Source organism: Dipodomys spectabilis, unplaced genomic scaffold (assembly GCF_019054845.1).
Source record: "Dipodomys spectabilis isolate Male_0828 unplaced genomic scaffold, ASM1905484v1 ptg000327l, whole genome shotgun sequence".
Taxonomy (NCBI): Eukaryota; Metazoa; Chordata; class Mammalia; order Rodentia; family Heteromyidae; genus Dipodomys; species Dipodomys spectabilis.
In genome coordinates, this window is record NW_024871004.1 from 349,855 (window position 1) to 359,402 (window position 9,548).

Here is a 9,548-nt window from a genome sequence, read left to right on the forward strand (position 1 = left end):
CTTGAGCCACAGCACCACTTCCGGTTTTTTTCTTTTTGCTTATGTGGTGCTGAGGAATTGAACCCAGGGCCTCAGGCATGCAGGGCAAGCGCTTTACCACTGAGCCATCTTCTCAGCCCCCATTTCTGACTTTTTAAAACTTAATTGTCGGTAAGAATCTCACAAGCTTTTTTGCTCAGGCTGACTACAAACCAAGGTCTTTAGATCTCAGCCTCTTTAAGTTGCTTGAATGGCAGGCAGGAACCACCAGTGCCTGGTTTGTTCTTAATATTCTTTTTTTTTTATCGGTCATGGGTCTTGAACTCTGGGCCTGGTACTGTCCTTGCACTCTTCAGCTCAAGGCAAGTGCTCTACCACTTGAGCCACAGCGCCACTTCCATGTTTTTAATATTCTTTAACAAACTCCTGATTCAAAGACTGGGTCTCCATTTTCCCATCTCATCATCACAAACCTTTAGTCGTCATTCATTCTCTCCTGTTTAAAGAAAGGATGATTATAATGGTGTGATTTCCAGGCTTGCAACAGACAGATCGGCTTATCCAAAAGCAAAGCCCAAAAATTGTAAGTATGAGACTTCTGGCAAAGATCCAGGAGAAAGGAGAAGGGATTGGAATGCAAGGGTTTAAGGACAATGTCTGTGAACTATGGAAGAAATGAAGGCTCAGAAGACAGAGGTGACCTCTCACAGTCCCAGTGGTGGCAGTGGAGTACAGGAGGAGCCTTAGTGCCCTACACCATCCCAGGACTTGGCATGCCTGCAGTGAGTGGGCATTCATCTAACTCCTTGGAGGTCTCCAAGAGGGCAGTGGCATTTATCAGAAGATCACTCATACTGTGGCAGATGTAATAGGCAGCAGGCTCAGATTCCATACTGTCTATCCCTGGCTTATTCCCTTATGTTTGCCCTAGTCATCATAATAGCATTGCAGCAGATTCCTGGGACCAGAGACTGAGTGACTCAGTCAAAATAGGATAGCAAGGGAGTGAAAAGCCAGGGCAGGAAGCTAGGGAGGTTGGTGGGACTGAAAAAGGGACAAGAAGATAGCTGTAGCCAGGTGCTCATTACTCACACCTGTAATTCTCACTACTCAGGAGGATGAGATCAGAGAATGATGGTTTAAAGTCAGCCTGGGAAGAAAAATACAACAGACTATTATGTCCAGTTACTTTAAAAAAAAAAACTGGAAGTGGAGCTGTGTCTCAAGTAGTAGAGGGCTCTCTTGAGTGAAAAGTCAAGTGAGGTAGATGATGGTGGTTCACACCTGTAATATTAGCTACTCAGGAGGCTGAAATCTGAAGATCATGGTTCAAAGCTAACCTGAGCATGAAAGTTTGTGAAACTTCTTTTTTTGAGTTACTACGGGAGGGGGGGGGGGTAGGAGGGAGTCAGTACCTAGGCTTGAACTCAGGACCTAAGTGCTTTTCCTGAACTCTTTTGCTCAAGGCTAGCACTCTACCACTTGGAGCCATAGCAACACTTCTAGTTTTCAGGTGGTTAATTATAGATAAGAGTCTCATGGAATTTCCTGTTTGGGCTAGCTTTGAACCATGACCCTCATATCTTAGCTCCCTGAGTAGCTAGGATTACAGGCATGAGCTATGAGACACTCATTTCCCTTTAATTGCTAAAAAGCTGGAAGTACAGATGTTCCTCAAAAGGTAGCATGCTAGCCTTGAGCATAAGCAGCTCAAGGTCAATGTCCAGGCTCTGAATTCAAGCCCCAGGACCTGCATACATACACACGAAGGACCTGCATACAGACCAAGGGAGTCCACTAACAGCCAGAGTGATGAAGGCCATGAAGAGAACATTCATTCACCTGCCTACCACACTAGGACCTTGCAGAACAATCTAGAACTGTGTAGAGAGTTCTGTCTCCTCCCTGTTTGCTGTTCTCCCTTAGATTTGGATGCTGGCTCTTCCTGTTATTGAAGTCCCCATTCCTAGGCCTGTAGGAGACCCTTCTTCCAGTTCTGTCTCCAGTCAGCCACCTCCTCTATACCCCACACCCATGGTCATACTACTGTATCTTCCTCTGTGTGTGTATGTATGCATAAACACACGCGTGTGTGTATGTATGCATACATGCATGTGTGCACACTCATCCTGGGAATTGAACTTAGGACCTGCACACTGTCCCTCAGCTTTTGTACTCAAGGTTATCTCTGTATCTCTTGAGCCACAGCTCTGCTTTCAGCTTTTTGATAGTTAATTGGAAATAAGTGTCTTATGGACTTTCCTGTCTGACTGCACACTATGATTCTTGCCTCACTCCCAGTCTCCTGAGTAGCTAAGATTACAGGTGTGAAATACCAGTGCACAGAAAATCTATCTATCTATCTATCTATCTATTTATCTATCTATCTATCTATCTATCTATCTATCTATCTATCTATCTATCTATCTATCTATATGTATCTATCTATGTATCTATGTATCTATGTATCTATGTATCTATGTATCTATCTATGTATCTATCTATGTATCTATCTATCTATCTATCTATCTATCTATCTATCTATCTATCTATCTATTGCTGGTAATGAGGCTTCAACTCAGAACCTCGTCACTATCCCTTAGCTTTTTTGATCAAGGCTGGAACTCTGCCACTTTAACCACAGCCCCACTTTGTAATATTTGCTGGTTCTTTGAAGGTAAGTCTAGGGACTTTTCCTACCCAAGTTGTCTTTGAACTAAGATCCTTAGTTCTCCGCCTCCAGAATCCTTTTCCTATGTTATTTTTCCGTATCTGTTTGTTACTATTTATCTGCTTTTGTCCAGAGAAGCTGATCTGAGACCCTTCCCAGATCATGCTTGCTGCCATGTGCAATGTGGCAAAGGAATGGCTTGCAGAATGAAGGAATGAAGCCTGTGTGTCCAGCCTCCATCTAGGGATGTGGCAGGTTTCAGGTTTCAGCACTAAAGTTGGCTAATACATGATCCCTGCCCAAGGAGCCCATGTTCTTCCCATAATGAGAAAGCCCTACAGATAGACAGAAAGACATGAGAACTTCGGGGTGGCAGCCCTGAACTCCCATTCTGGTAGAAAGGATGTTCTCCCTAAGAGAGTTTTGGGAGTCTGTGATGAGAAACAAAGTAGTCACCAGGAAGGAATAGGCATAGCCCAAAAGGCAAGGAGTAACAGAACACTCCCCTCCCCTCACCCAAAATCTAAGACTACTGGACAATGGTGTGAACATTGCTCTGCCCTTTGACTGGGACTGGACAATGTCCCTGCTTCTGTGTGTGTATGTGTGTGTGTATGCATGCGTGAGGGTACATACACACACACACACACATACACACACACACACACACACACACACACACAATGGATGAACATAGAAATATTATTTTATAAAAAATGTACTCATTATCTTGCCCATCTAATTGTAACTCCTCTGTACAGTATTTTCACAATAAAAATAAAAAAAGAAATATTATTTTACAAAATCATCTCTAAAACAAGTCACTGATGGATCACGACTATAATCCTAGCTAATCAGGAGGCTGAGATCTGAAGATCTCATTTCAAAGCCATCCCCAGCAGATATAGTTGAGAGATCCTTTTCTCCCATGAACCAGCAAAATCCCAGAAGTGAACATATGGCTCCAGTGGGAAGAGTGCCAGCCTTGAGAAGAAAAGCCAAGTAAAAGTGAGAGACTCTGAGTTAAAGCTCCAATGCTAGCAAAAATCAAGCAAATAACTAATTTAAAAAGTAATCTCAGAGATTTCCTCATCTGTAAAATGGAATGATGAACAAGATAATGGAAGAATGAAGGAATCCTGAAGGGCCTCAGTTCACCCCATTCCACCCCCAAACACCTAACAAATATGCAAAATCACCTGCTCATTACTTAGAGCCAACCAACTAGGCCAGCCTAGCCTTGTTTTAGTGCCACCTGCTGGTACAGATGCAAAATGCTGCATGTTGCCATCCTATGAGACACTTGGGCAAGTGTCTTACTTGCTTCAAAGACCTCTAGCCTCATTGGGTCTCGCTTTGTCTATCTGCTACATAAACACAGTAGACTCCTTCTGCTCCATATCCTGCATCTTCCTGGCTTGTGATTTTCAGATTATTTTTTTTTTCTATTACTTCTGCTGATCCTGGGGCTTGATCTCAAGCCAGGATGCTGTCCCTTAATATTTATGCTCCACACCTCCACTTCTGGCTTTTTGTGATTACTTGGAGATAAGAGTTTCATATGAGCTAGGTGTCAATTGCTCAGGCCTTTAATTCTAGCTTCTCAGGAGGCTGGTATCTGAGGATGTCAGTTCAAAGCCAGCCTGGACAGGAAAATCTGTTAGTTTCCTATCTCCAATTATTTACAGAAAAATCTAGAAGTGATGCTGTGGCACAGAGTGCTACCTTTGAGCAAAAGAGCTCATGGATAGCTCCCAGATGCTGAGTTCAAGCCATAGGACTAGCAAAAAAAAGTTTTATAATTTTTTTTTTGCCTGGGCTGGCTTTGAACCCTGATCCTCAGATCTCATCCTCCTGAGTAACTAGGATTACACACAAAGGACCCCTCTTATAGAGGTTCTGCCTCCTATCACCTTGATCTTCAGCCTTCCTGTATGTAAGCCCCCAGACTTCATCTCATCCTCCTTTGTGCAGTTAAGCATGTGGGCCCCTGGGCATCACACTGTGGCCCATCACCCCTGGAAGACTTATACTTGAACACTGGACTGATTGGACCTCAGAGGTGTTTCCTTTCTAGTCCCCTTCTTTGTAGAGATCTTCAATCCCAAATAATTTAATAATCTTACTGATATCCATCCTTTCTTTCAAAACTGATCACATCTCTTTTGTGGGCCTATTTTTAAGGCTCTGATAATACATCTTGTGTCCTGTTGTGGCTTCTCCTGGCATGAGCTAACTCAGGAGGACTAATGCTTGTGCAAAAGATCTGATAAGTTTACAGGTGTTATGAAGGAGTCTGGATGGAATCAATTGACTGGATGAGTTTCTACTGATTTATACAAAACACTGATTTAATATTTCATATTAATGAAATGTAATCTTACTGATTACTCCAAAGCATTGTATGTGTGCTCATATACACATATGTGTCTATGTTTGTCTTTGAAAGAATGGCAGTTTTTATTTTAGAACTATATCAAACTCAAGAATAGTAATTGGTATAGTTGATATTTCCAATGACAGCAGATTTTTTTTGCCTCCAATCATCAATATTTATTGTGCATTTACAGTGTACTGGACACAATAGAACATACAGAAAATATTGTCCCTGCTCTGGAGGATCTTAGATTCTGAAAGAAAAAAAATATCTTTTTTTTTCTTGGTTGTGGGGCCTGGGCACTGTCCCTCAGCTCTTCAGCTTGAGGTGAGCACTCTACCACTTGAGCCACAGCACCACTTCTGACTTTTTCTGTGTATGTGGTGCTGAGGAATAGAAACTAGGGCCTTATACATGTGAGGCAAGCACTCTATCACTGAGCCACCTTCTCAGCCCCACCTGTCTTTTAAAATAGCACTTTTATTTGGTGTCTTCTGTAACATTCTGAGGAAATATTCTGTAGGGTGAGACTTGGTATAACTCAGACCCATCATTACTTAGAGAAGATTTAAAGGCAAACAATGGCAGACCTTTCGGGATAGATTGTATAGGAGATACACAATCTCATCAAATAAGGTGAGATGTGCTGCAGTAGAGGATGAGGTTAATAGTTTGTGGGATGCAAGCAAAGAAAGCAAGGGATTTTAGACAGTGAGTAGAGCCAGAAAAGTCATGTGACCTTTTCCAAAGTACATGGCCACCAAGGAGGAATGGTTGGTGACAAGACAGAAGGCTAAAAAAAAGGAAGGTAATCCTGTGTACCTGACAAATAAAATGACCAAAATCAGAAGGAAAACAGAATCAAGAAATTCTCAAAAACAAAAACAGAATTTATAGTTAATGCTAACCAATGTCATGATGGGTCAAAAACATTGTGGCTTCCTAAGTCAGAAAATGCTATATATCAAAATTTTAACTGGAACATATTACTTTTCAAATCAATTTCCCCCTCCCCAAGGAAAAACTTGGCTCTGTAGGAGATGGTCATTAGATAAATTAGTATTTTTGTTATTGTGATAAACTTTGCACTTTAAACTTGGTGAAAGCCCATTAGCTGCCAAAAGGGAGTAAGGAACAAGTTTATAATAATGTACAATTTCTTTTGAGGTGTTTCAAAACCAAAAGACTAATTTACATGAAAGTTGTAGAGAAAGTAGTAATAATGATTACCAAACAGTTCATTTTCACTGCATCTTTATTTTTACATTTGTTCGTAGGTTGCCTAAAACATTTAAATACAAATAAAATGTGTAGCAAAAATAATAAGCAAACATTACAAATAATGGAATGTGAACTATTTCTGCCCTTATCCAGAGTTAATTGAGACACAACTTTGTCTCAAAGAATACTTCTATTGCTGTACTCTAGGTGTACACACTGAGATAACTCTTCCACAGAAATACATGATTCCAACATGTAACAGCCATGGAATATCTGTTTGTACCACAGCCCTGCAAGTGCGCCCAAATTTTCTAATATCCAGAATAACTACACCTGTGCCTGGAACCAATTTTCCCTTTTATTCTCCACCAGTACAAACCAATATGTACTAAGATTTCTTCACTTTGACATGGAAGCAGTTTTACACTGGCCTTTGTGAAGTCACCATGTACCAAAGTACATGCCAAATATTTACAACTTGTATAAAAATTCTACATCCTCATATTGGTCATCTCAAGATGAAAACAGATAGCTCATTAAATGTTAATGGTCAATATCTATTCCCCTAATATTAAGCAACAAAAAAAACCCTGGGAAATATAGAAATTCCAATAGAAGCAACGTAAACCTGTCATAAATCATAAACGACAAACTATTTGTGGGACAGCATGGATGACAAATGGTCTACTGTATAAATTTTAGAATGAAGCAGACAAAAGTTGGAAAGTCATTTACTTCTCCCCTCCTTCTCCTGCTTTCACTTCATCTTATATCCACAATGTTAACTTTTCGCTCAGTAACTATGTTATTAGTGTGCAGTCTTTGAACCACTATTCACTGAATGTATCAAGTTCAGCAATGACTAGATCAAAAGCTGTCTTTGCAAGAAAGCTAGCTTCCTCTGGGGAGTTCAGAATTTCATAATAAAACACCGAGAAGTTAAGGGCCAGACCCAAACTGATAGGTTTATCAGTTGTGAAGCTTGAACTCTGGGTCTGGGCACTGTCTCTCAGCTCTTCAGCTCAAAGCTAGTGCTCTTCCACTTGAGCCACAGTACCACTTCCAGTTTTCTGAGAGGTTTATCAGATATAAGAGTCTCAAATGTTTCTTTCTTGCTATTGTTTCTAACATATTTATAAGATTTCTTTATTGCTTTGTATGTCCCTCCCTGATGGTATAACCCCTGTTTGCACTGTATTTGATGTGGTATAATTTGTTTAGGGGAAGGGAAAAAATAAATTGTTTAAATAGGGATACAGGTGGACCCATTGCAACAATAAGAAGTACAAGACGTGATGTCAAAAAATGAATTTTACAATTTTGGCACATGGGGGTGGAGGGTGTGATGAGATCTGAGGGGGAGATAGGAAGGGATGGGATGGGGAAACAAAGGAGGGGGCAACAATGCTTGATAGGAAATGTACTCATTACCTTGCTAATGTAATTGTAACCCCTCTGTACACTATTTTCACAAGAAAAAAAAAAGTATGTCAGACATTCCTGCCCGGGCTGGGCTGGCTTTGAACGGTGATGCTCAGATCTCAGCCTCCTGAGTAGCTAGGATTACAGGTGTGAACCACCAGCACCCAGCTTGCATTTCCTTTTGGCTAATCTCAAAAGCTTCTTGGTATGCTGGTTATGAACGATTCACAATCCCTTTCTTGTCATCAGCAGCAGCAATCTCAGCCAAGTAGTGGTAGTAGTTTCTCTTCATTTTCAAATACAAGATTTTGCTCTCTGCTTGTGAAGCACAAGGAATGGAGAACTTTTCCAAAAGTGACAGTGAATCATTGTAGCTATCTCTTAGCTCATGCTTGATTCCCTCTACGTTCTTCATCATCTGCTATTTTTCTCAGCACCTTCCATTTTTTTGCTCAATACTTGAAATGACCCTCTAAGATGACCTATGGGTGTCTATAGCATTTCTGTAAGCAACTGAGAGAAGATTCCTTTAATCATTAGACAATTCAGCTCTTTGCTCAGTGACAGACTTCATGTCACCATATTGCTCAGCCTGCTAGGTCAGTTTGGCCTTCTGTACCAGCTCATTTGTACCCATGACTGGATTTTGTGTCCTGAGTAGGTGGTGGAGGACAGACAGGGTTTCAGTGGCTTCTGGGTAGTGGCAGTAGTGGCATCAAGGCTGAGACTCTGCCCTGGATCTTGAAGTTCACAGGCTCCAGTGATGGGGTTTCCTCCAATCCAATTTTATTGTTTTTTTTTAAATTCACACTGAAATTTTCAATCAATGAAAGTACATTTTGATTGATGCTCTCTTTTGCCATTTTAAAATGATTTCATATCCAGACATTATAGTAACATGTGGTTCTGGGATTTATTTTTAAAACAATACAATGTCAATGTGTATGTTGGCAGGTGCTCAATGTGAACATTCTATGACCTCTTACCACAATGATATGAAGAATGAAGTCTTGCCTTCAACTCCAACTGTCATTCAGCACCAAGAGGTTCACATTTGTGAGCAGTTGGGATATGCTCAGGTTCCTTCTAAAATTCTGAGAAATGGGAAATCTTTACTATTGCTATAGCAGTATGTTTAGAGTTTCTGAATGCTGCTTTTACAAGAGACTGCTCAATGTTACTTAATATATATTCCTCATCATTTTTTTTTTTGGTCAGTCGTGGGACTTGATCTCTGGGCTTGGGCTCTATCCCTGTGCTACTCAGCTCAAGGGGAGCTCTCTACTGCTTGAGCCACAGCGCCACTTCCAGTTTTTGAGTGGTTTTTATTGGAGATAAGAGTCTCATGGACTTTCCTGCCTGGGCTGGCTTTCAACAATGATCCTCAGATCTCAGCCTTCTGAGAAGCTAGGATTACAGGTGTGAGCTACCGGTGCCCAGCTATTCCTCTTCTTTTTAAAAATTCTCTAATAGGGGCTGGGAAGGTGGCTTAGTGGTAGAGTGCTTGCCTTATATGCATTAGGCCGTGGGTTTGATTCCTCAGCACCACATAAGCAGAAAAAGCCAGAAGTGGTGCTGTGGCTGAAATGGTAGAGCACAAGCCTCGAGCTGAAGAGCTGAGGGACAGTGCCCAGGCCCAGGAAAGACAAAAAGAAAGGAAGAAAGAAATAAAACCAAGCAATATCTTTACTTATTTTTAAATATGCATCAAATTACTACATTTTGACTTAAGGTTCTGCAAGGAAACCATTTTTAAAAATATTTTTCTAATTTAAAATATTGTAGTTTTTTGAATGTAAACATCTTTTTGTAAACATCTTAGAAGAGAAAATGTAACAGGGGGCACCCCTTCACTGCCTTTATCAGAAGGACTCGTGA

General features: G+C 40.9%; 1 pseudogene; it reads right to left on the minus strand.

Annotated features, from left to right (window-relative positions):
- Positions 1-6,979: 6,979 nt before the first annotated feature.
- On the minus strand, positions 6,980-8,307 carry LOC122128253 (annotated as a pseudogene).
- Between the last annotated feature and the right edge of the window lie 1,241 nt (positions 8,308-9,548).